We start from the raw sequence: 27,675 nt of genomic DNA on the forward strand, positions 1-27,675 counted from the left end.
GGAGTTTTACCGACTCCTGATTAGAGCGGGGCATGCAGAAGCAAATAAGGAGAAGGTTGCTCGTTATATCAGTGGGTTACGACCTAACATCCAAGAGGAATTAAGTCTGGTAAGAATGACCAGCATTGAAGAAGCATACCAGTTTGCCCTACGAGTTGAAGAGAAGCTGAGTAAAAGGTTTGAAGGAAGACAAAGAGGGCGCGATCAAGGAGGAAGGGGAAGCGGTAGATCATCTGGAGGCCACAATGAAACTCAAAAGAAAAATGAAGATGAGGGTACTAGCAGGAACCAGAGGAATGAGGGTTTCAACCGCTCCCGTGATCAAGATTTTGGAAATCAAAGAGGAAGAGGTAGAGGACGTGGACAAGGAAGAGGAGGCTTCCGTGGTACCTATTTCCATTGCAATGAAGAAGGTCATCATGCCTTTGAATTCCCTCAATGACAAGGAAGGACAGATAGGAGAGGTGAGGGCCAAGCTAGGGTTGCTCATGTGGATGAGGATGCACAATCATCACATTCAGAGGATGCAGAAAGAGGAGAGACCTTGGTAAATGAAAGAGTCCTACTAAGTGGTGAAAATGAACCAGGACAACGGAGGAGTTTGTTCTGTACCAGATGCTAGTGTGAGGATAAATGTTGTGATGTGATCATTGATGGTGGTAGCACTGATAACTTGGTATCCAAAGAGATGGTCTCTAAGCTGAAACTCAAGAGGGAGAAACATCCCCAACCCTATACGATTTCTTGGGTAAAAAATGATCATAAGGTCCTCGTAAGTGAACAATGTTTAGTAAAATTCAAAATTGGGAGTTACCATGATGAAGTTCTCTGTGATGTTATTTCGATGGATGTTTTCCTTCTATTGTTGGGTATACCATGGAAGTTTGATAGACATGCAATACATGATGGACAGCAAACACATACTCTCTGACAAAGGATGGAGTTCGCCACAAATTAAAGCCCATGAAAAAGGAAGGTGAAAAGGTATGTAGCAGTGCTAGGATTTGTCTTGTTGATGGAAGGAAGTTTTTAGATGGCATGAAACATCAGCGTATGTTGCTTTGATTCCTAGGAAAGATAAAGAAGGTAGTAGTGAAATACCATTTGAAGTTTCAAATTTACTAGGAGAATTTGGAGATATTATCTCTGATAATGTTCCAGATGGATTGCCACCAGTAAGGCAAATCAGTCATCAGATAGATCTGATTCCAGGAGTTAGTTTGCCTAACAAGGCTGCTCATAGGATGGCTCCTACTGAAACAGAGGAGCTAAATAGACAGGTTCAGGAGCTGTTGAGGAAGGGCTTGATTCGAGAGAGCCTGAGTCCATGTGTAGTACCTACAGTACTTGCACCAAAGAAGGATAGAGAGTGGAGGATGTGTACAGATTCTCGAGCTATAAATAGGATAACCATCAAGTACCGGTTTCCTTTACCAAGGATGGATGATCTTATGGACTGCTTGAGTGGAGCTCAGTACTTCACAAAGATAGATATGAAAAGTGGCTATCATCAGATACAGATTCGAGAAGGAGATGAGTGGAAAACAGCCTTCAAGACCAAGGAGGGTCTTTATGAGTGGTTAGTCATGCCCTTTGGATTGACGAATTCCCCGAGCACCTTCATGTGGCTCATGAATGAGGTACTGAAAAAGTTCTTGGGAAAATTTGTTATTGTCTATTTGGATGATATTTTAATTTTCAGCAAGACTTTGGAAGAACATTTACTGCATATTCGTAGTGTCCTTGAAAGGCTAAGGGAAGAGAAACTGTTAATTAATCTAAAGAAGTGTGTCTTTGCAAAAAGGGAGTTAGTCTATTTGGGATTTGTTATATCACCTGAAGGTCTCAAAATGGATCCAGAGAAGGTAAAAGCCATCTTGGAATGGCCTACTCTAAGGTCTGCTACTGAGGTAAGATCATTTCATGGTCTAGTTAGTTTTTACAGGAAGTTTATTAAGAATTTCAGTGGCATATGTGCACCTCTAACTGATACAATAAGAGGGGATAGAAAAGAGTTCAAATGGACAGCAGCAGCTGCGAGAAGTTTTGAATTGCTGAAGAAGAAGGTGACTGAACAGCCTGTGTTGGAACTTCCAAATTTTAGAAAAGTATTCCAGGTGGATTGTGATGCTAGTGGTAGCGCTATTGGGGCTGTATTAAGCCAAGAAGGTAAGCCTATTGCATATTGTAGTGAAAAATTGAATGATGCAAAGAAGAAGTATTCTATTTATGATCAAGAGTTCTATGCAATAGTTCAGGTCTTAAAGAAATGGAGGCATTATTTATTGCCAAAGGAATTTGTTTTGTATACTAATCATCAGGCATTACAGTACCTAAATAGCCAAGGTAAATTGAATCAGAGGCATATGAAGTGGGTAGAATTTTTGCAGAGTTATACATTTGTGTTGAAGCATAGAAGTGAAAAATCTAACAGGGTTGCAGATGCATTAAGTAGGAGACAGTTGTTGCTTACAACAATGCAGGTTGAAGTAGTTGGGTTTGATGAACTCAATAATTTGTACCCCGAGGATCCTGATTTTGCTGAAGCATGGAAAGCTTGTAAAGAACCTGTTGTTGTAGATAGAACCAAGTGGTCAGACTATTTGATTCAGGATGGCATGTTGTTCTAAGGTAGTCAATTATGCATTCCAAGGAGTTCCATGAGGGAAAATTTGATTAAGGAGGAACATAGTGGAGGGATGGCAGGACATTTTGGTCGGGATAAGACCATTGCCATTCTTAGAGAAAAATATTTTTGGCCTCAAATTACACAGGATGTGAAGAAGTTTGTATAGAGTTGCCAGGTTTGTCAAGTTGCCAAGGGGTTTAGTCACAATACTGGCCTATATCAGCCATTGCCTGTTCCATCAAGGCCCTAGGAGGACATAAGTATGGATTTTGTTCTTGGATTGCCAAGGACACAAAGGGGTAATGACTCAATATTCGTGGTGGTTGATAGGTTCTCCAAAATGGCACATTTCATTCGATGCCACAAAACTCATGATGCTGTCCATATTGCAGACTTGTTTTTCAAAGAGGTGGTAAGACTACATGGTCTTCCAAGGAGTATAGTTTCTGACTGAGATACTAAATTTGTGGGGTATTTATGGAGGACATTGTGGAAGAAGTTGAGAACAAACTTGAAATTCAGTTCCACGCATCACCCATAGACTTATGGCCAAACAGAAGTGGTAAATAGAAGTCTGGGCAATTTGCTAAGATGTTTAGTTGGAGATAAGCCCAAGGGATGGGATTTGATTCTACCACAGGCAGAGTTTGCTTATAATAACTCTATAAATAGGAGTACTGGAAAATCACCATTTCAAATTGTATATGGAAATAGCCCAAGGACTGCACCAGAATTGAGGAAGATAGAACAAGGGGAGAGAACAAGTGCTGAAGCTGAGGAATTTGCTGAACACATCAAGCATCTACATGAGGAGGTTCAAGCACACATTATCAAGATGAATCAAGAGTATAAAGCTAGGGCTGATGCAAGGAGAAGACATAAGGAATTCCAAGTAGGGAATCTAGTCATGGTGCACTTACAAAAAGAAAGATTTCTAGTTGGTACTTACAACAAGCTGAAAACGAAGAAATTTGGCCCCTGCAAAATTTTCTAGAAACATAACCCAGGAAATGCATATGAGGTGGAGCTGCCAAATGGTATTCACATTTCTCCCATTTTCAACATTGCAGATTTAACAGAGTATCATGATGATGGTGCAAATGAAGAGTTGGTTTTAAGGCCATGTCCAATGCCTGCTTCTAAGAAGGAGGAGATAGAAGACATTCTAGATCATCGTGTGGATAGGAGTACTAGAAACAGGCAGTATGAAGAGTATTTGGTCAAATGGAAAGGACGACCGATCGAAGACTCAAATTGGATTTCAGCAGCTAAGGTTTCCCATTTGGGATTTCCTCTACGATCCATAAAGTGACAGGGTCACTTTTTAATCTACCCTGGGTGTCTGATGCAGGAGCATATAGAGGTATAAGGGCAATCCTGTGTCACCCAACAAAATGTACTTAGACTTAGTTTCTATTTCATGTCTTTACATTTTTGGATACCCATTTGGCTCAAATAAGGGTTCCAACTCTCATAGTTCAACTATCAGTTTATTTTAAAATCCTGAAAAAATAGGAGCATGCAATTTGGCCATCATTTTGGTGACCTAGAAGGTGTGACTTGGCGAGATGAATGTAATTGAGATTTAGAGCTTTCCAAAAAAAGAATCAGGTCAAAAGGCCCCACGGTTTGAAAGTTATTGCAGTTTTTCGAGTTTTGGAGACCTCCTAAGAATGCTTCAAAGTCAGGTTTGGGGCATTAAATTACCTCAAAAAGTGTCAAAAAATGGGGCACAAGAAAATCTGGTCCATAGGGGTATAGAGCGCTTTGAGAGCTTTTCGAAAATGTAAACGGTTCGTCAATCGGAGCTACGGTTCAAAAGTTATGCGTCCCGGAAGTTCGGCTACCGTTTCTAGATTCTTCTAGATTTGCACCGACTTCTAACACAGCTTCTGGAACCTTCTATTTTGTTGGTGGATGCCTACTAGCACTTTCTAGAATTTACTCCTAGTCCTTAACCCTCTGAGGTCTATTTACGGAGATTTTTGGCATTGTAAAAGGCAATTCGGATTGGAGCTTGAGAGGAGGTGCTAAAAGGAGAAATATTCTCCAGATTTATGCTATTGTAAGCCCGTAGGGCATGTTTTGAATTTAATTTTCTCTGCACTGTTTGTAGTAGCTTATTTTCTCAGTTAATATAATTTACCCTTTCTATTGTGTCTATTCTATTGTTGGGTTGTGTCCTCATCAGATCAATATCAAAAAATGTTGCACATCTAAGGAAAAGGAATCTATTAGACAACCTTTTGTAGAATATCAAGATGTATTCACATGGAGTAATGAGTACCTAAAAAATTATAGAGCCAAGAAAAAGAAACATTTGAACGTGCCTAATGCCATATTTTGATAGGTTGACAAGATGCTGAATGCAAGAATCATTTACCCTATTCATCACACTACCTAGATAGAAAATATAGTATCAATAAGAAAGAAGAATGGAGAAATAAGGATCTGCATAGATTTTAGAAATCTAAACTAGACATCTTTGAAAGATAAATATGCCTTCCCCAACATGAACTACCTACTACAAAAAATTAGTTAGAGAAGAAATGATGTCCATACTCAATGGCTTCTTAGGGTAAAAGCAAATAGAAGTGGAGGAGAAAGATCAACACAAGATAGTCTTTACCACTCTGTGGGGTACATTCACATGTCATAGAATTTTGTTTGGCCTTATTAATGTTTGTGCTACTTTTTAGAGGTGTATGAATAAATCTTTTGCTAACTTGAAGGATAAAATCATTTTTATATACCTGGATAACCTTACTGTATTCTCAAAGAAGAGAAAAAATCACATAGAATATTTGAGGAAAGTGTTGCAAAGATGTCGAGAGCACAAAATATCTTTAAATCCTAAGAAATTTATTTTTTTGTGTGATTGAAGGAAAGTTTCTCGGTCACATAGTATCACAACAAGGCATAACAATTGATCCTAAACAAATTAAAGCCATCCAAAGACTAAGTCTACCTGTAAGAAAGATAAGAGTTAAATCATCTTTTGGACAAATGAATTTCCTTAGAAGGATCATACTTGGCCTTTTGGAGACTACTAAATGTATTTTAGATATGATGAAAGAGAATTCAAGCTTTAAATGGAATGACTTTAGAAAACAAGATTTCCAAAATATAAAGACTATCATTGCTAATGCCCCAGTTTTATGTCATCCTAATTATAAAATAGATTTTATGACCTATTATTATGCTTCTAAGCACACTTTGTTAGCTATCCTTATGTAGGATAACAAAGAAGGAGTAAAAGCTCCTATCACCTTCATAAGTATACCCTTAAAGAGTCATGAGTTGAAATATTCTTAGATTGAAAATATGCCTTTTTCATGGTTAAAGCTTTGAAAAATATTAGATTCTATATTCTACACTCTCATTCCATGGTTCATGTACCTGATGTGGTAGTAAAAAGCATGTTAACTCAACAAATGTACAATTTAATACCAGAGGAACATGGGTAGCCAAAATGCAGCAATATGACATCAAAATCAAGCCTACCAAGCTAGTGAGAGGTAATGTGTTATGTAAAGCCATAGCAGGAAATGGAAATGCTGAAGAGTTAGAAGAAAAAGAATTGGTTTCGGTTGTGATTCTATAGGATCCTTGGTTTAAAAATATTACATACCTCTTAACATATGGTGAATGCCCTAAAGGGAAGACAAAAAAACAAAGAAGAGATCTCAAGCTAAAAGCATTAAGTATGTGATTTGGGATGAAAAACTTTTCAAAAGATCCTTAGATGGAACTTTCCTCAGGTGCGTAGATAAACAACAAGAAATATTATTGAAAAAATTTCATAATGAAGCACGTGGTGGACATTTCTCATCTTCAGTCACTACTTTTAAGATATTGCAATAATGTTATTATTGGCCTAGAATGTTTGAAGGTGCCTACTTATGGGTGTCAAAATGTGAAAAAAGAAAAAAATTTGCAGGTAGGCCCCAGTTAGCCACACTAATCCTTAGACCTATGGTAATTGAATGTCCTCTCCGATAATGGGGTCTCGATTGCATTGGCTCTATTAATCTAGCATCTAGCTCTAATCACACCTACATCATCAGTACAACTATTTCAAATAATAGGTGGATGTGAAGGCAACAAAGAGAACCACTTCTAAGTAGTTTGTGAATTCATAAAGGAAAATATAATAGTTAGGTTTGGTGTACCCATTAAACTAGTAATGGATAACACAACATATTTCTCTTTAGCTAAAATAACTAGGTTTTATTTTTAATATGGTATAATAGTTAGTCACTTATCTAACTCTTTTCTGCAAGGGAATGGTCAAGATGAGTCTAGTAATAAGAACATGGTGAACATTATGAAAAATATGGTATCATATAATCGAAAGTCTTGGCACAAGAATATTTATAAGGAAATTTGGGTAGATAGAGTGACACCAAAGAGGGCGATTGAAATTCTCCCTTTTAAACTAGTCTACAAAACATAAGCTAGCCTTCCCTTAGCTCTATAATTGGCTACAAGAAGATTAAAGACATATATTGAAGATGGTATCTATAAATATGGACTAGAAAAGAGAATCCTATATCTAAGCAAGCTCTAGAAAGAAATAGAAGAAATTGTAAATCATATTATACAACATCAAATGCATGTGAAAAGATTGTTTGATAAGAAGACCAAGCCATGAAACATTATGATAGGGGATATTGTACTACAATGCGATAAATGAAGGACACCAAAAGGAATGCATGGAAACTTCAATACTCTATGGAAACCACCATTCAGCACTAATCAAGATTTTAAAAATAAGTCATTTAAATTGTCATATCCAGATGGTGAACTACTATCTCTAACCTACAATGATGATGACTTGAAGCTAAATTAAATTTCAAATATTGTATCATAGTTACATTTAGTTCCTATTTCTATTTTTCCTTAGTTTAGCTTACTTGATTTTTTTTGGCTTTAGTTTTTGTTGTGTAGCCACTTTTCCCTTTTTTGAAACTAGAGATATTGGACTCCTTGCTTGGACATGGATTGCCCAAGTCCCCAAATAGAGCCAACTATTGCCCCACTTTTTCTTTTCTAACTAATTGGAAAAAGCAAGTTTTTTTTAGTAGGAGAAATGATTCTAGTCCTTAGTTGTGTTAGAGTCTAGATCTAAGTCCCTAAGGCTAGGTGATATCTATCAGATTTTCCCATTTCAACTTCTCTTTTCTTAGAGCCAAATGTGTGTTTGTTTAACCTTTTGATTAATTAGGTAAGTTAGTACCTAGTTTGATAGAGATAAAATTTTATCATTTGAGGATTAGTCCTATTTCATATTCACTCATCCCATACCACTTCTTGATTAGTAGACATTTCCAGAAATTTGAAAATCATCTTCTCTTTGACGAGTTTTTGACCCATCAAGGGGATTTCACATAAAAACCACTTGAAGACACGTATGGATTAAAAAAATGCAAAGGGTGAAGGAATCTATAATAAATTGATATTTTAACCTAAAATAAGACTTACAAGCATTGTTTAGATTCATTGCTACTCAAATATTAGCCCCCAACAAAAAACCTAAAATTGTCTTCTCCTTGGTGGGTTTCTAACCCATGAAGACATTTTTTTGCAAAATATCTTGAGATGAAAAATAAGATGCTTAATTATCCTCAAATAGGTTTTCACACCTTAACCAAGCATTCCCAACTTTTAGAAATGCAATTGTCAAAGATTCAACCTAGAAGGAAGCATTGGCAAAAAATTGGAAACCATCTTCTCCTCAGCTAGTTTGCAATCCATGAAGATAGTTTTCTAATTTTTCAAGAAAAAATAAGTTAATGATTAAGTTTGACCCCGATACTAGATTTATTGTATGTAAAAATGATATTAGAATGGATCAAATTATTAAAGAAGAAGAATTATAGCAAGAATCTCATTTAGCAAATTTTCCTCAATCGGGTACCCCAATGGTAACTTTTTGAAACTTAATGGGAAAATGGAAAAGTAAGTAATGGGCATATAGAAATTTACCATTGAGCTCAATAGAATAGTGAAAAAACCCCTATATTTTCATTGAGCTCTTTCATTTACTATCTAATGGGCATTTCCTTAAATTTCATCCATGTGGCATGAGTTTTGAAGAATAATTAATGAATTGAGGCTCTCATATAAAGATACACAAGCAGTTGAATAAGTGACCACTTTTTCTTTGGTTTTTTTGTTTTACCAATATGCATAGTTTTTGAGAAGCTTATAATTATTGTACTTGTGGTCTCATTCACTGCCTTGATTCAAATACTTTTTCAAAAAGTCATGGCAACTAAGTTCATGGATTTTGATGGGTTAATAGGGATCAACTCCCAATTGCATAATTTCATGGACACATCCCTTGCTTCTATGACAAGGAATATTTCCAAAGGAGAGTGAAATCTGAGTGAATTCACCCCATTACTAAAATACTCTAAGGATCTAGTTTAGTCAAGGCTATTGGATTTTTGGCTGTAGTCCAATCCCCAAAACTAATTTTTACATGTATACATCACTACAACCTGGAAGCTAGGCAAATTTTTCAACCTAATGATATGATATTGATTTCAATTGATAGGCAAACATTGGTTAACTATTACATGTTCCTGAGTGAGAAGAGTTATCTGACTTGACTATTGGTCAACCACTAGCGATCCTATAGAAATAGAGATTCAAGATATCATCTCCCAACTATAAGAAGACATGTACTTTGGGAAAATTGGTAGGGATTAGAGTGTAAAACTCAAGTCTGATGGACTTGCAATTATAGAACTACTAAAAAATACTGTCTTGAGGCTCGAAATGGAAAAAGATAACATCTTTGTTAATTGAGCTACCTTGTCAATAGAAAAGGCCAAGAGTGAGGATTGTATCTCATTATTGAAGATGGTCATAAAAATGAAAGCTAAAGAAGTAGAGAAGGCAAAGACTCTACCAAAGGGAGATGAGCCCTTATTTGAATCACAATAGAGTATGCAATTTAGGTTTGGAATGATTTTAGTAGCCAAAGAAGGAGTAAAAGAAATAGAGAACAAGGTTAGGGAGGAATAGGACAAAAATTATAAATTGTTACGAGGCCTACACACTGACTCCTAGACTAGTGGACAAGGGAAGGGGATAGTAGGAGTTTTTGTCATGAAAAATAATTTCTCTAGTTATCTAGATAATCTAACAAAGAAATCTACCAATCATTAGGATAGAGTGTTGGATCTCCGATGGCCTAGTGGATGTATACACAAGGCAATGGAGGAATCACAAGAATGGTTGAATGCTATTAAAGGCTTGGCCCAAGAACATTCTAATCATCATCTTTGCCAAGGCCTATAAGGAAAAGTCAAAAAAGGGGGAGAAGGTGTAGTGACATCTCTTTGGCTCTTTCATATTTTAATGAGAAATTGCAACTGATAACTGGCTCATTTCTATTTGTTGTTTTTGAGGAGATGAACTAATTTAATTCCTTTTTGTAAAAGTCATCTCAGAATCCTCTTTGTACCTAATCAAAAGATTAATGAAAGGTTACCTAAGTTTTTGTATGAGATACTTATGTTGTAGAGACAAGTTGAATGTGTTTTATATCAATTATTTATTTTTCTATTATTTTAGATGGTTTATGAAATCTCTTTTAGTTGAATTGAATTAAGGAATAAAAAGAGCTTTGTTCACCTATTCAATTTAGTGAATTGAAAATAAAAATAGTGCTATTAAAGGTTGAAAGAGATAATGTCTTGCATAATCCCTAAAGTTAGTTCCTTGCATGTTAGAATCAAAAGTATTTTGTTAAATAGATAATTCTTAGATGGAATTCATTACTATATCGTCAAATTTTGTAGGTTTGTAAGATGTATGTGTTCATAGATTTGATTACCATTAACACCTAAATCTTTTCTTGATTTAGTTCCCATTTAGGCCTAATTTGAATTACCTCTTCTCTTCTTGGGTCAAGAGCAAACCCCCTTTTAGGATTAGAGATAAATAGATTCATTGAAAATCATAACCATAAGGGAGTTGTACCTATAAAACTCAAAGGGAAATCAGTTGCTTGGTTATGATTTTTGAACTATTGCAATCAACAATTATTTATAAGTTTTGGGCATTCAAAGAGTTAAAAAAAGTGAATAATGTTTTTATGAACACATCATACATTGGAAATTGAAAATCACATTAATGAAGCTATCCATGCTTGGCAGTAGAAACTGTTGGAAATGATTGAAAAGATCATGAGGGAAATTGTATATGGAATAGGTTAAAGAATGTTCTCAATCATTGTTTTGTCATAATGTCAAACTTGCTACTTGCAGGAATGAAAATTGCTTTAGTGAGCCAAATACTACCAATTAGTTGATTGACAAGGAGGAGGCAATCAATAAGATGTAACTAGAACACCTAGAGAAAGGTTGAAGTTATGATGTTGTAATGAAGTCCAAGGATCAACTAAGTCATTGATGAAATAGTTTACTGATCACATACTCTATGACATAGAGAAAGGGCACATTGAAACATATCAAAGATGTAAGGTTTTAGCTAAGTCTTTTGTAAAGCCCAACTAAGTTCATTAGAGAGAGGGAGCTGAGCAAGCTACTAGGTGCTGAGTAGATACAAGTGCTGAGCAGATACAAGTGCTGAGAAAATACAAGTGCCAAGAAGATACAAGTGTCGAGCAGAACCAAGTGCCAAGTAACATAGAGGTGTTGAGCATCAATAAACCAATAGTGCCTAGTTGTTGCATTATTTCAAAAATTGAAGATTCGCCAGACCTAAGCCTACAAGGTCTTTATCTAGAAGTCTGTGAATTAAATGTAAGATAAGAATGATGAGCTAGTGGCATAGAAAACCATGTAGAATGTTTTTGAAGATATAACTGGACTCTAGACGAAGTTTTTAGATAAGAGCCAGATATGGGGTAGATACATTCTATCCAACCTAATCCATTTTAAACCCTAAAATTGGAGAGGAAGAATTGAGAAGAAAAGGAAAACCAGATTTCTATTTAAGGAGTCATAAGGTCATGAAGCATATAGAAGGAAAAGGTGGTCAAGCATAAAAGCATGAAGTGCTGAAGAAGGTGCTAAGGAGAAGAAAGCACATAAACTCTATTTGGATAGATGACCACAAGGATGATTGCATTGGAATGATGAGTGAGAAGACTCAAGGAGAAAAAGCTTGAGAGGAAGACAAGTTGTCAGAGCTGAAGTGATTAAAAGCCAAGCATAAGGATTGAACTAAAGTGTGATATGAAATCTGCAAGATATGTTGTAAGTTGTATCAGATCAAAAAGCCATTATCGTTACTCTCTAGCAATTGTAACAGTTAGTTTAAATCCTATGGACTTAAGTTGGTTTAATAGCCATTAGGTAAATCCTTTAATAAGGTGACATTCCAAGTGAATGTTTGAAAGTCCTTTGACCATGCCCATTCCTAATAGTTTGGTGAAATCCTCTAACAAGGTCACATTTAACAGTGTGTTGTAAGCCTTTAATAGGGCATCACTTTAGAAGAGTGAGAATCAAGTAGCATGTTACTTGTGGTTTTTCCCAAATTGGGTTTCCATGTAAATCATTGTGTCATGTGTTGATCTTGCATGTTTTATTGTTGTATGGTTATTTACTGTAATTTGCTAAGGATTATTGTTTTAAGCTTGGATGGATGAAAAGTTTATGGGCTGACTATAATTTAAGAAAAAGTATTAGGGCATTTGGACCTTGAATAACTGATTCACCACACCCCCCCCCCCCCCCCCCTTCTTAGTTATTCTAAATAATTCTAACAGAAACTTTATGGGAGATAATTAGTGCATGGAAAGCATAATCATCCATACACAAGATATTCATGGGAAATTATCAACGATTTGGTGATAGATGTAGAGAAGAGAGAATTGCTTGGAGATAGAGCTAAAAGGATTTTGTTAAGTCTAAATTATGGATTTGTAAGGACTGTCATAGACAATCTTGGACATGAAAAAGATTCAAAGTAATTAGGATATTGGTCAATCTATTTTGGAGATCTATTCGAAGGTGTTGAAGAGCTTGTCTTACAATATTATTGCTGATATTGATGATTTTCTTTATGTCACTTGACAAAGCACTCTAAAACTTATAAATTTTTACCTATCCTCCCTCTATAATTAGTAAAGGTGTTGTTTCCAAGAGGGTTTGCTCACCATTTTTTGCTCCTCTAACCTCAACTACACCATATGGTGCACATTTGCAACACTAGTTTTTCTCCAACACTAAAGTCCTTGCAAGATTGTGGAATCCCCATTAGTTATAAAAAAAACTACTTCAAATAATTTTACTCCTATAAGAGTTCTCTTTGAATACCCTAGTGATGAAAATACTATAGATGGAAATAGAAAAGAGCCTTTTGTAATAGCTATACCAATGTCAAAATAAAAGGGTCAATATTTGTCTTAAGCTAAATGGTTGGACAACATGAATGATTTGATTAGTCCTCCTACATGTTACTAATGGAGGTCAAAGAGCTACGGTAACAAAGAGTTCATTTTAAAAGTACAACATACCCAAGTCTGGTAGGTATGCTTCTTAGCTCGCCATATTAACATACTAATGTTCCCTTCTACTACTATTATTTGTATCTACTGATTAATCTCTTCAAGGGTTATATTTTATCATTCTTGTATGGTAGAGTAAGCATCTTCTTAGAAATAGGTTTCTTCCATTTGAAGATTGTCATGAAAATATTATTTCATCTTAAATAAGATGCAGTGAGAAATCCATAGAAGTGTGGGTTATTAGAGGTTATATATGAAAGAAAAATATATGACAATCTCCTCCAGGAGATAGCTCTATTTTAAGATTCTTTGTTGTTTAGAAGTCAAGAATTTAATAAAATTATTGATATCATGTATTTTCTCTTGGTTCCTATGCTATGTAACCTAAAATGGTCACCTAGACTATGGGCCCCCATTATTCAATTTATCAAATTTCCTAAATCAATTGTTTGCAATATTTTAATAATTAAATTCAAATTAATTTCTTTGACCAAATTGTAATTAATTCAATTATTTCAAAATTTCCTAAGGTTTGATCATTTTATCCTAAGACTTATTTAATTAAAAGAAAACCTCTCTTTTAATTAAATAATTAATACACATTTAATTAATTAAGAGAAAAAATCCTCTTTTAATTTAATTATATATTTCCTATTGAAATAAAAGAACTTGATCCCTTTTAATTAAATAAAATGCCACTTGAAAAAAGAAAAAAGAAAAATAAAAATTAATTTAAATCTTTTTTCCTCTACACTTAAAGGCACATATTTCTAAGTGAGATTCCAATTAATTTTCCTCCTCTTTTCACATTGGTGGAATTTTGTCTCACATGGACCATTCTTTCTTCACCCTTGCTTAAATCTTAATCATCCATTCTTCTTTATAAGAGAGAGCCCTCTCCTCCATTTTGACATCCATGTTTATGCTATTGTTATGTTGCAGGTTTGGAGAGCAATTTTTGGAGGAGTTTGAGCATTAAAGCTTTTTGTGGAGAACTTATATCTTTTTGTCTTCTTCTCTCATGCATCCACAGCTTCCATTATTATAATCCATCCTTGCATTTTCATATTATCTTAGATCCATATTTTCATTCATAGATTAATATTGCATTGTTATTTCCTTTCATAGATTATATTTCCTTTCTTGCATTGCTTTGTATTATTATCATTTAGATTAGCTTGCATCTTCATTTGCATACATATTTTGATCATTGAACCTCTTATTTGATATTATACTTGCATGGGCACAAACTAGGTCAAACTGAGGTCCTCCATTACAAACCCTTGCACTCTATGAATAGAAAGCTATGATCCACCATTCAATTTCTCATTCTTCAAAAATATTAGATATAATGACTCATAGAAGTGTGTCAACATTTTAGAACACATCTTTGGCACCCACTATGGGGTAACCAACCTTTACTTCCTAGTTTTAGATATCTTTGGAGCTAACCCCCTTATGTAGATTTGTTTGGAGACAAACACCCTAGATCTTCAAGATTTAATTATATCTCCCAAATGACTTGGTGTTTTCGTTTTGCGGTTGGTAGCATATCAAAGAAGCTTCAGTGAAATTTTTTGATTTTTCTAAGATATTTTCTATTTTTAAAAATTTTTTCTTGATTTTTCATGAAAAATTATTTTAGGGTGGAAATTAGCAATTCTTTTACAAAAGTGTACATTTTTGGAAAAGTCTTTGAATTCTAAATAGGGTTGGTTCTTTGTGCTTTGATTTTAGACATTATATTAAGGCTCAATAATATGATTTGCAAAAACTGGTATGTTTTAAAAAAATGGTTCCCTATGGCACAAATGAAAAGATCTTTTCAAAATTCTTATATTTTTGGAAATATCTCTATTTTTTATAGGGATCTTTTTTTTGCATTCAGGGTTTTGGACCCAAATTCATATCATATAGTTCTAATCTTATTGACTAGGTCAAAAATCAATTTTAGAAAAAGGGCATTTATTGAATACCTTGCATTTTGTTTTCACATGGATCAATTCATGATGTGAGATTTCATTTGGGTTATTTGTTGGCTATTATCACTCTTAAAATTAGATTTTTAGATCTCACCCTAGTTTCGCATAAGTTGGATATATACTGCATATCTTGTGTTTTCTTATTTTGCTTGTTGCTTTATTTGTTGCGAGCAAGTGTTCAAGCATAAACAAAAGGTACAATAGAGAAAGGACACATTCCAAGGATTAATATGTATTTTGTTAGATCTTTATATAACATTTGGATTTGGAAATGAAATGAACCTTCTCATATGTTTGGCTTGAGTACTTTTATATTCTTTCATGGATTCACACTTCATTTGGTGCTCTAAAATTGGATCTAGATTTACTTTCATGCATAAGTGTTTCACATAGTAATTAGGCCCTATAAACACTATTTGTGGAGTTCCTGAGAGAATGTGCTTCATTCGCTTTCCTTACATGCAAATCTCTTCTAGATGATAGATCCCCTTGTAGGTAGGGAAGGATATTTTTTCTTATCTCACTATTCTTCTTGGGTTTGTCGTCAACATCCATTGGTACTTTATCTTTTGAGATTAGTGGTATTTTTTATTGAATTTTCCAAACATTTGGTGAGGTGGTTTCAAATTACTGTGTTAAAGAATCTTGTTTATTATATTTTGGTAAAGTGAAGAGGTCAGAGGAGTATGCTTTGTTCACTTTTGGGCACATCAAAAACTTGGAACTCTTGAATCCAAACCAAGTCCCCATGTGGTATAACTTTGTGAGTCTTCCTTGATTAGAGAGGGTTAACCATAGTGGAGATTTATTTTATTGGGTTAACCACGTGGATAGAACCTCAAGCAGGAATAGCCATTTTTGATGTGGTAGTAGCATCCACTATATAAATGTCCTTATGGGGGAAATCCTCATGGCTATTGTCTTTTTTTGGGTTGTCAGATCTCCTCATTATTACTATCTGATTAAATTCTTAGAATACATCAAAACCATGGTGCACTGGGATTGGATTTCACTCACTCTAGATTAAAAAAGCTATAGAGTTGAACATTAGTGAGAATCATAGTGCTACCAAATTTTCTTTTCTAGGACTACTATGTGTGATTTGGAAACATTTTGAGAATATACATAGGGTTGGTTCTAGGAACTAGACTAATTCTTTTTTGTGTTGCATGTTGCTTTGTCCCTTGCTCATTGTTTGAAGATGTTTTCTTAAAATTTCTAATTGCCATCTTACGTGCCTAGTTCATGATTCAAAATTTATTACACCTAGTTGGATTTTTAAAATAAACAAAATATGAGCTCCTGAGTCAAGACTTTATGATCAAACTACTTTATTATCCTCTTATTTCTAGTCTCCCTGGGTTTATTTGGTTCAGATTAGGATACTTACCCTATTGTTAGAAGCTTCTTTTCACCTTGGATTATTGTTCTTTGACCCATTGAATTAGTGATCTTTGATTTCACAAGAGACCTTGTTTGGAATCAATGAGTTAGAGACCATCCTTGTTGAGAAAGATATAGCTTTGGATTCTTTGATATTATGCTTGGAGAGTCTTAGTAATCTCTTGTCCATTCACTTTCATAAAAATTAAATATTAATTATTTATAATTTGGGTAAATAATCCTCCTTCTCCATATGTGCTAGGTTGTTCACCCAAATTTTTGGGCACCTCTGTGGTAGTGTTGGTTCATGCCAATTGCAAAATTTTATCTTATCACATCTCTTTTGGACAAGTAAATGTTTTCACTATCCTAGTTTGTTTCCAATTTTTCTTAGGGTTATCTTATCATCTAGTACCTTTTATTTCATGTTGGTTATAACAAGATATCAAGTAGATCAAGGAAAGAGACCTCAAGTTATGTTTAAAAAATTACCTTTAGTTCAAACTCATCAAAGTCAGAAGGGAAAAGAAGCTATGTTTTTTCAATCACTTGAGAATATTGTAGAAGCTTTGTTTGACCCTTAGTGACCTTATTTTGTTGAATATACCCTTAGGATCACATCACTTTGATATGGATACTCCATGAATTTTACAATGGCTCCACAAAGAAGAATCAAAGTGGTGAATACTATATTGACCTTTTGAGTGGTGGTCCTAGTCATGAAGATAGATCGACCTCACCCCATATTGAGGATAGATTTTGGATGCACACTAAAGGGATGAGAAAGGTAAGAATTATACCTATCAAGAAGAGAAATACCAATATGATGATCAAATTAGTGAGCCTTCTAGCACTTGTGTGAACACAACATCTACTGATAACCATTTTAGATAGTCAAGACCATGTTCACTGCTCATGGCACCTTTAGGTTATGCAAGTAATAGACTCAAAGTACTTAAGCATGAGAGAAAATCCTCTCTAGAGGAACAAGCTAAGAAGGAAGAACAATTTAGATGCCTAGAGGAAGAAAGGAAAGTTATGATTGAGATAGAAAGGAAAGTCCACCAAAATGCATAAGAACTTCTCATGGCTCTGCAACTTGACAATAAATTTAGCAAGATGCACATTGGTGGTGGAAACAACTCTCCTCCATTCATTCCTCTAGTGACTCCACAAAATGGAAAACATTGGAGAATACCTTCACCATCTCCTAGTCCTAGAGGAAGGAGAGCTTCAAGAGATGATGATTATAGAAGACCAACACATCCTAGAGTTTCAAAACAAGCTTCAAAACATGCTCATCATGGTTCACAATATGGAGGTGGTAGCTCAAACTTTGACTACAATTCTTATAATTTCATGGCTATGCAACAAGACCCACATATTCAGCAAAATATGGAAGCATAAATGGAATAAAACAAAGATGCATGCTTTCAACATTTAATCAACAAGAGTTCTAAGGTCCTTGCAACTTTGATGTTGACAAAAAGATTCAAAAGCATGATCCCTATATGAAAGAAGAAATTGACCAATTGAAGAAAAATATGAAGAAAATATCAGCACCCAAGAGTTAATTTTCACTTGATTCAATTTTTCCTAATCCTTTTGATAAGAGTGTTGACATGAAAGATTTTCCTAGAAAAATTGAGATCCCCCAATATGAAAAATATGATAGAATTTGGGATCTAAATGATCATGTGTGTTAGTTCTATACTATGAGTTTTGAGTTTCATCATGAGGACTCATACCTTATGAGATTATTTCCAAGGAGTCTTAATGGTTAAGCAATGGAATGGTTTACCAATAAAACTCCTCCTATTAAGACATTACTTGAGTTAATTAAGATATTTGTTCAACACTTTGTATATAATCTTTCACGATCTATCTCGATATTGGACTTATGTAACACAAAGAAAAATCAAGGAGAATCCTTTCTTACTTTCTTTCAAAGATGGAAATGATAGTGCTCTTGCTATTCTAAGACTGTTCCTAAGAAAGAAAAGATTGAAATCCTCATCAGTAACATGGCTCATGAGATGAAGTACATAGTTAAGAAGATGATTTTTGAGTCCTTTGATACCATGGTTAAAATCACATTTAGAATTGAGGATGTTTTGAGACAGCAAGGTATTTTGACAAAAAATGGAAACAAAAGAAAAAATGGTTAGAATAAAGACAACAATAATAAGGATAAAGGAAAGAATGTGCATATTGGAATAAGAACAAATAAGTGGTTAATAATAGAGTTCTGGATTCCTCCAAGCCTAAAGACCAAGCTATTCTCCATTTGGCTAGTGCCAATCAACAAAGTAACAAACCAAGGGATCAAGAGTGGCTTAAAGGAGAGAAATATAACTTTACACAATTGGGTGAGTCCTATGAAGAGATATTCATGAAGCTCCTTTCTTGGAATCTTGTGCACCCTTATGATGCTACAAACTTCCACGTGCTTAAAATTAAGCTATGGTGGTGGGATGAGAAGGCTTATTTCAAACTTCACAATGCTGTTGTACATGATATTGAAAACTATGGGAGATTTAAACATATTGTTCAAAGTATTGTTGATAATGGAAAACTTGAAATAGATGGATTAATTACCAATTCTGATCACACAATGTTCAAATAGCCTTTTCCCAAGTATGAGAAATGGGAAGCTTCCTAAACTAAGAATGGCAAGGCTGCAATCAATTACACATATGAAAATGCAAAAAATGTTGTCAATATTCTTGAGGTTGTAGAAGAAAGTGTCAACATGATGGAAGATAAAGATCCTAGTGGTTATGATTTAAATTTGAGCTCTCCCATCCTTGGTGAAAAACCTATTTTGGTGCTAAGGGGTGCTCACTCTAGAGAGTCATCTCATGGTCCCCTTGTCATTAGAGGACCCAATTAAAACCATTCAATTAAACCTAAGAAAGTGTCTTCCCAAAGTCTCAATGTTGTTAGGCGAAGTCAAGGTCTCTTTGTCATAAAAGGGCATAGTTCAAACGAACCAAGTAAGTCAAAAAAAGTGCAATCCAAGTATGGTCCTTCAAAATTAGTGGTTAATCCTAGGTCAAATTATAATATTATTGATCAATTGCAAAGAACCCCCACTCAAATTTTGATCTTTCAACTTTTAGAGTGGCCTTCAAGATACAAACAAGTCCTTGAGGATGCTTTATGCATGGAAAATGTCCCCAAAAATTTAGATATAAATCAATTATAGAACATGGTTAACCATATTTCTAGCCCTCATTACCTTTCCTTTTTGAAGGAAGATAATAAATCTTTCAGTCATCTACACAATCTTGCTCTTCATATTGAGGTCATGGTCCATATGACCCATGTTAGGTGCATGTTGATACATGGGGGTGCTAGGCTTAATATTTTTTCTTTGAGTATTTTAAAGACATTAGGTTAGTACAAACAAGTTATTGATACTACAAGGAAGATTACTATCAATACCTATGATGAGGTAGCTCGAGAAGTTCAAAGGGGTTGGCCATCCTTCTCATTAGGATTTGTCTTATTGAAAAGGATATTTTATTTTGAATAGTTGATGCTAGACCCCTTGCATAAAATATTTTACATGGTATACCATGGATTCATGATATACAAGTAGTGTCATCTACCTATCATTAGTGTGTTAAGTTCCCTTAAAAAGGAATAGAGATTTGTATACCTCAAGATAATACTTTGTCTATTAACTCAATTTTAGAAAGGACTCATGTCCCCCTAAATAGAGAAGCTAGTGATTTGATGCAACTTTAGTTGAATGTAAAGTTAAGTTCAAATCCATAGAACTTGGCATGGGGGGATATCAATTCAAATCCCTTGTAGTATTACCAATTTCACCTAGGTCTTATGGTAAACCTTCACAAGAGATGAAACTATCCTCTCCACCTATGACATTATTTGACACATTTGTATATTCATCAATGCTTATTCAAGATGAGAAAGATGTGGCTATTAGGGATTGGATTTATAGAGAAGAGAAGTATATGTACAATAAGAACTTCACTTCCTCTCCTAAATATTATGGAAAAGGGTATACTTTTATCAAGAAGATGAGCTATCCTAGGCATGGCCCTATTTGTAATAGATTGGATGCTAGAGCCAAAACCATTGATAATAGTCTTTTTAGACACAAGTCTAAGGAGCTAGTTGGCATAAGATATGTCAATCACAATAATAATGTTTCTCCTATCCTTGATAAGTTTTATAGTGAAGAAAAACAAGGGTACCTACCTAATTTGGAAAATTAGCAAGATATGTGTGAAGATTGGGTCCCTTCTACTAATCTCCTTTTGGGATATTCAAATAGTCTAGTATCTCATGAGATAGTTACAATTTTAGAACAGGAGAGTGTGACCCTTGATGATATTGAGGCTTCCACATCTAGGTGTCCCAAGCCTTCATGGTATAAGCATCATAGTTGAGATTCAAAAATAGATTCCAACGAGTATGAATAGGAATCCCTCTCGAAGCCTTCTACAGTTGATATGGATATTGATGATGTTTATACATATAGCTCTCAACTTGAGTTGGTCAATGATTCATGTGTAGGATTATATGACTTGAACTCACATGTTACCTTAGTGGACAATTCTTTACTTGTTAGGATGAATCCTAATTTGGGTAGTTTAGGAAGTCACTTGATAGACTTAGAGTCTTCGGTCACCACAGATATTATTCATATTCATAACCTTGAACTAGTCATTGATTTACCCCTTGTTCATCCTGATTTGATTGATTGGTATAATGCAATCATGAACCTAAGCTTTTAATGCTTCAAAATGACTATGAGATATCTTGATATTTGAATGCCATTGAGCTTGTAGTGTCTTCTACTACTGAACTAGCTATCAACATGATAGAGGTAGACATCAAGTACCTTAATCAAAAAGAAAAAAAAAAAGAAAAAAAAAAAAGGAGTTCAAATTGTAAAAACCATTATGTGGCAGTGTTAGAACCAAAAAAAGTAAAAAGAAAGGATGTATCCGAGGGTGAAAACCTCTCTAAGGTGTCTAAGGATGATATAGTTAATCATCTCCCTAGTTATTTTCAAGATAGATCTTCGATCCTTATTGATCCACTCAAGTATTTACTAGGCAAAACTGGTATACTTGCTAAATGGATGATGATCCTTTTAGAGTTTTCCATAGAGTATGTTGAGCATAAAGCAATCAAAGGGCAAGCCGTAGTAGATTAGTAGGTTGATTTTCCACTACAAGATGATGCACCTATTCAAGTTGATTTCCTATATGAGCACCTCATGAATATGACTAAAAGAACATGAAAGATGTTCTTTGATGGATCCTTTATGCAAAATGGTTCTGGAGCTAGTGTGTTATTTGTTTCTCCTCATGGGTACACAATTCCTAAATCCTAGAAGTAATTATTTCCATGTACAAATAACATTGCTGAGTATGAAGCTTTAATAAATGTACTTAAAATGTATATAGAATGGAGAATTGTAGAGTTACACGTCTAAGGGGATTCACATCTAACAATCAAGCAAGTTAATGATGATTATTTAACAAAAAATGAGAAATTGGTACATTAAAAGAAAATGATTGATTCCTTGAGGCATTGCTTCACATTTGGCTCATTTCAGCAAATCCCTAGAGAGGAAAAAAAAAAGTTAATGATATGGCTACACTTGCTTCACTTCTTCAATTAGAGCAACATGAATCAAGATTTGAATTCCTAGTGGAAGAGCTACATCATTGTATCCATGATTCCCAAGAAAGTCATGCTATTTGTACCCTTATTGGTCATGAGTCATCCTTTTATGGTTCCATTTATTCATACATTTGTGATGGAATTATACCTAGAACCTTTGACCAATCTAAACACAGAAACCTTATCTAAAATGCCTCTCTCCATTCTCTTATCTTTGGTGATTTGTATATAAGGTTTCTAGATGGAACACTTATTAGATGCTTAGAAAAGGAAGAATTTGATCAAGCATTAGTTGACATCCATGAGGGCATCTATTAGGGAAATTCTAATAGTTTTTCTATGGCTTGAAGGTTTCTTAGGGAGGGGTAGCATTAGCCCACGATGTAGATTGATATAGTAGCTTTTGCAAAGTCATGTGAAATGTGTCAAAAACATGGTAACCTGATACATGCTCTAGGAAAGGAACTCATTCCTTCTATCTCTTATTGGTTGTTTTAGCATTGGGCCTTTGATCTTGTTGGGGAGATTCATCCCAAATCATCATGTGGACACAATTTTATCATCACTACTACTGATTACTTCACTAAATGGGTAGAAGTTGTCCCACTTTCTATTGCCTCAAGTAAGACAATTTCTCTATTTATGCTGAATCATATTATCTGTAGATATAAAGTTCCTTCTAAGATTATCACTAAAAAATGGAGGCCAATTTAAAAATAAGGAACTTAAATAACTCTTGAAGAAGTTCAAGATAAAACAAAATTGGTCCTCCATTTACTTGCTCCAAAGAAATGGTAAAGTAGAAGCATTAAATAAAACCATTCTCAAAATCTTACATAGATTAGTTCATAAGAATGGTAGAGATTGGCACTTATAGATAAATTTGGCTTTGTGGGCGTGTAGAATGAGTACTCATACTCCTACTTGGGCTACTCCTTTTGCCCTTACATATGGTGTTGAAGTATTGTTACCTTTAGAGGTTGAGATTCTTTCACTGAGAGTTTCCCTCAAAGGTCTAGTTATAGATGAAGACTACTATGTCATGAGACTTCAAGAGTTAGAGCTTCTAGATGAGAAATGCCAAGCATCATTTGAACATATGATGGTCTATCAAAAGTGCCTATCAAAAAAATACAAAAAAAATGTTCACCCTAGAGAAATCTAGGTGGGAGATCTTGTCCTACATGAAAATCCTAAGAATCACATTTTTTGAACCTAATTGGCTTCGACCTTACATTATCAAAACTACTTTAGGGTCTGGTGCCTAGTCACAATCTACAACAAAGGGAGAGTAGCTCTATGATCCTATCAATGTCTTGCACCTTAAGATGTTCTATCCATGATGCATGTTTTTATCTAGGGGCATCTTTGTACAGATTTATTGAACTTAAAAAATACAAAAAATGATATATTTCAAAAATCCAAAAAAATGATATACTATAAAAATTCTAAAAATTTGAAAATGTTTTGAAAAAATGATCATCTTAGTAATAAGTTCTTTGATGTATCTCCAAAATAATTATATATTCCAAAAAAAAACAAAACAATAAAACAATAATAATCCAAGTGGTGAAAATATGGAAATGGATGCTACTTGAGGCCTTTGCACCCCTATTTCTTAGCATGTGTCCTTGACACTTGGTCTTTCTCCATCATGCCTTGTCCTTGTTGCCTTGGTTTGGAATCGGTCTTTGTCTAGCGGTCATAACTATGTTAGCTTTGGTCTCTTGGCTATTTTAGTCTTTAAGACAACTTGCAAATGGTGTTTTCAACACCACCCCAATTATACATTTCAATACAACCCTTGACATTGTGTTTTTCAATACTTATTAGTTTAGTCTTACCCAATTTTGTCATGTGATCTTACCTACTTGAAAGCATTCAATCCTTATCCTTAGAACCCATTATCAGTTAACACACTTAAATTTTTATACATAAACACTTAATACTTGTCCTATGTCATGAAATTTTCTTTATGTGCTGATTGTTATTGATTTTCGTTGAGTGTCCTTATCTGATAAGTCTCTGTAGGAGGCATAGATAGAGGACTTTGGGCATGGGGCATGTTTTTATTTTCTTTCTACTTGTGGGTGTGGTATTGAAACTCTAGAGTATCGCTTGTTTTCCCCTTGAAACACTTAGGAGATTTGAGGCATCATCCTTTTCTATTTTTGCACAACCATTCTTATGGTCATCCCAACATTTATGCCTTGATGTGAGCATGGTTTTGCTACATTAAATTGGGTAAGCTAACATCGGAGTCATCTTAACCTTTATGTCTTTGATGCTCATGTTAGGATCTTTCCACATTTCAATCCAATATAGATCACATTTATATCTTTATAGATGCGCTTATAACTAGTTATGATTGCATGATTTTTTGATGTCCATTAATAATGGCCCAATGATGAAAATAAGTTTTTTTACATTCTCTAATGAATGATGAACACAAAATCCTATGTTATAGTTTCTCTATTGCAAGTACACTTTTTCATTTTCATGTAGCTTTCATTATTAGACTTCATCGTTAGTTTGCATTTTTAGGCTGCATTATGAGTTTGAAAGGGTTTTCCCTTCATCTTTCTTGTGGACTTTTAATCAAATATGGTCATGTTTTGATCTTTATTTCTTTATCTTCTATCATGATCTCAATCAAAATTTCTATCTTAAACAGTTGATTGATTTTGGGGCATTCTATCTCTTATGTAAAATTTTATTTTCTTCTTTTTGTTTCTTTCCATATCTTTGAAATTTCTACCTTCCATTCACTTTGACCTCACTTTTTTTCTTCTAATTCAACTTTGGGGGATAACATTTCATTCTTGATGATATACTTTAGTACTGTGACTCTTATATCTTTCATCTTACATCAAGAACTTTATCTTTTGTTCAATTTGATAGAATTTATAAATTTGTTATTTCTCCTCTATCTCATTTCAATTTTGATCACAAGGGGGTAGTACCCATCAAATTCAATCATTGAATAAATTTTATGAATTTTATCATCAAATTTTTTAAGTCAATTTATTTTTATTCTTTGTCCTGATGTGTTCCCGAATCAACCACACAGCTGGGTTATTTTTTGATCCCAATTTGATCTCACAAATCAATTTCTTTCTTTGACTACAGGTGTTCCCAAATCAACCACACATTATTCAAAGAAGGACAAATGTATGCACCCTAAAATGGTTGCCTACACTATGGTCCCCCATTATTCAATTTATCAAATTTCATGAATCAATGGTTTGCAATATTTTATTAAACCAATTGAAATCAATTTCTTTGATCAAATTGTAATTAATTCAATTATTTCAACATTTTTAAAGATTTGATCATTTTACCCTAAGTCTTATTTAATTAAAATAATACATCTTTTCTAATTAATAATTAATCCACATTTAATGAGTTAAGAGAAAAACCTCTCTCTTAATTTAATTAAATATTTCCTATTTTATTAAAAGAACTTGCTCCCTTTTGATTAAATAAAATCCCACTTGAAAAAGGAAATTAAATAAATAAAAATTTAACAATTTTTTTCTCTACACTTAAAGGCACATGTTTCTAAGTCAGATTCCATTTAATTTTCCTCCTCTTTTCTCATTGGTGGAATTTTGTCTCATGCGGATCATTCTTTATCCACCCTTGATTAAATCTCATTGCCTCTTAATCTTAATCATCCATTCTTCCTTATAAGAGAGAGACCTCTACTCATATTTGACATCCACAATTATGCTATTGCTATGTTGTAGGTTTGGAGGGAGATTTTTTGGAGGAGTTTAAGCATTAAAGCTTTTTGTGGAGAACTTCCATCTTCTTGTCTTCTTCTCTCATGCATCCATGGCTTTCATAATCATGATCCATCTTTTCATTTTCATGTTAGCTTAGATCTATATTTGCTTTCATAGATTAATATTGCATTGTTATTTCCTTTTATAGATTTGATTTCCTTTCTTGCATTGCTTTGCATTGTTATCATTTAGATTGGCTTGCATCTTCATTTGCATGCATATTTTGATCTTTGAATCTCTCATTTTATGGTGTACTTGCATGGGCACAAACTAGGTCAAACTAAGGGCCACTGTTACAAACCCTTGCACTCCATGAATAGATAGCTATGAGCCACCATTTTAGACCTCATTCTTGAGCAATCTTGGATATAATGACTCATAAAAGTGTGTCAAAATTTTTTCACACATCTATCTATTAATTTCTAAATGCAAAATCTTACTCTAGAGAGTTGAAGTTATAGTTCTTTTTTGTCTTTGAAGAAAAATTTTATTTTGGTGCAAATGCAATAACACTCATATGACTTAAGTGTAGCAGAGTGAATTTAATGCACTTGTATATTGTACTAGTGATCAATCTAGAGACATTATGCTTGCTGAAGTCAAATATTCATCTACTAGTATCATATTTTGTCATATATGAATTCTCTTAAAATAACTTTAATTAACCAAACTTATACATAGATTCATGAGGAATTTATGCCATGTATGAGATTCTTGATAGTCTTTGAATATGAGACTTCTATTCAGATTTAACTATGTATTTTTTGAGTCAAACTCTCTAACCCATGTTTCATAAGTGATTCACGCATGAATCCATCTCACATGAGAATAAGTGGAATAATTAGCACTCAATGGATCGAGGAGATGCTCACAAAGGTGAGCACCGAGACTTCCTACTAGGTCACCCATCCCAGTACTATTCCATACTCCATACAATGAGATCTACAAATCTGGACACCAAAAATGTTGAAGTTGAAAATTTGCATTCATCCCAACTCTGGTACAACAAATGTATTTGAAGGAAGAGCATAATTTGATGAAAAATCACCATTGTATTAGCTCTATAACATCATACAAATAAATTATGTAGTGTTTTAGGATTTACAACAAAGGGTTGTTCGATATTTTGGTGCTACTCACTGTTGGACTCCAAATATGCTGATGCCTCACCCTCCTAATGTCAATTTTCCACCAATGATTCACATCCTAGTTGGTAAAAAGGTATTTCCTACTAATGAGCTTTCTCACCCACTAGTCTTCCTTTATCATAGATCTACAACAAACACCTAATACTCATTTCCAAGCTCTACAACAACTTGAACAATGAATTGTGGTTTTTCTATCCTAATTTTCAATTTAAGGAAATTCTCAGTAATTCACCATTAGAATATTTGATATCCTCCAAATGATGCCTAGACCATCTTAAATATCTCATTTTAGATTTATCTCCTAAGGACCTAAACTGGGTGCCAAGTTATTTTTATTTCAATTTTTTTGGTTTCTTATTTAATTAAAATTCACTTTTTCGATTATATATATATATATATATATATATATATATGTTTTAAAAATCAGTAATTAGTTAGTTAATTATAATCAATAAAATCATGAGGTTGATCTCAATGTGTGTCTAAGAGAGAGTGGTGTGAGTGAGTGAGTGAGTGTGTATGTATGGGTGGGGCAGCTTATATGCATTTTTGTCAACTAAATTGCCATCACTATTAGCACCAAAGA

This window comes from Cupressus sempervirens, chromosome 3, assembly GCF_028749045.1.
Source record: "Cupressus sempervirens isolate cs-2001-9-10 chromosome 3, ASM2874904v1, whole genome shotgun sequence".
Lineage (NCBI taxonomy): Eukaryota > Viridiplantae > Streptophyta > Pinopsida > Cupressales > Cupressaceae > Cupressus > Cupressus sempervirens.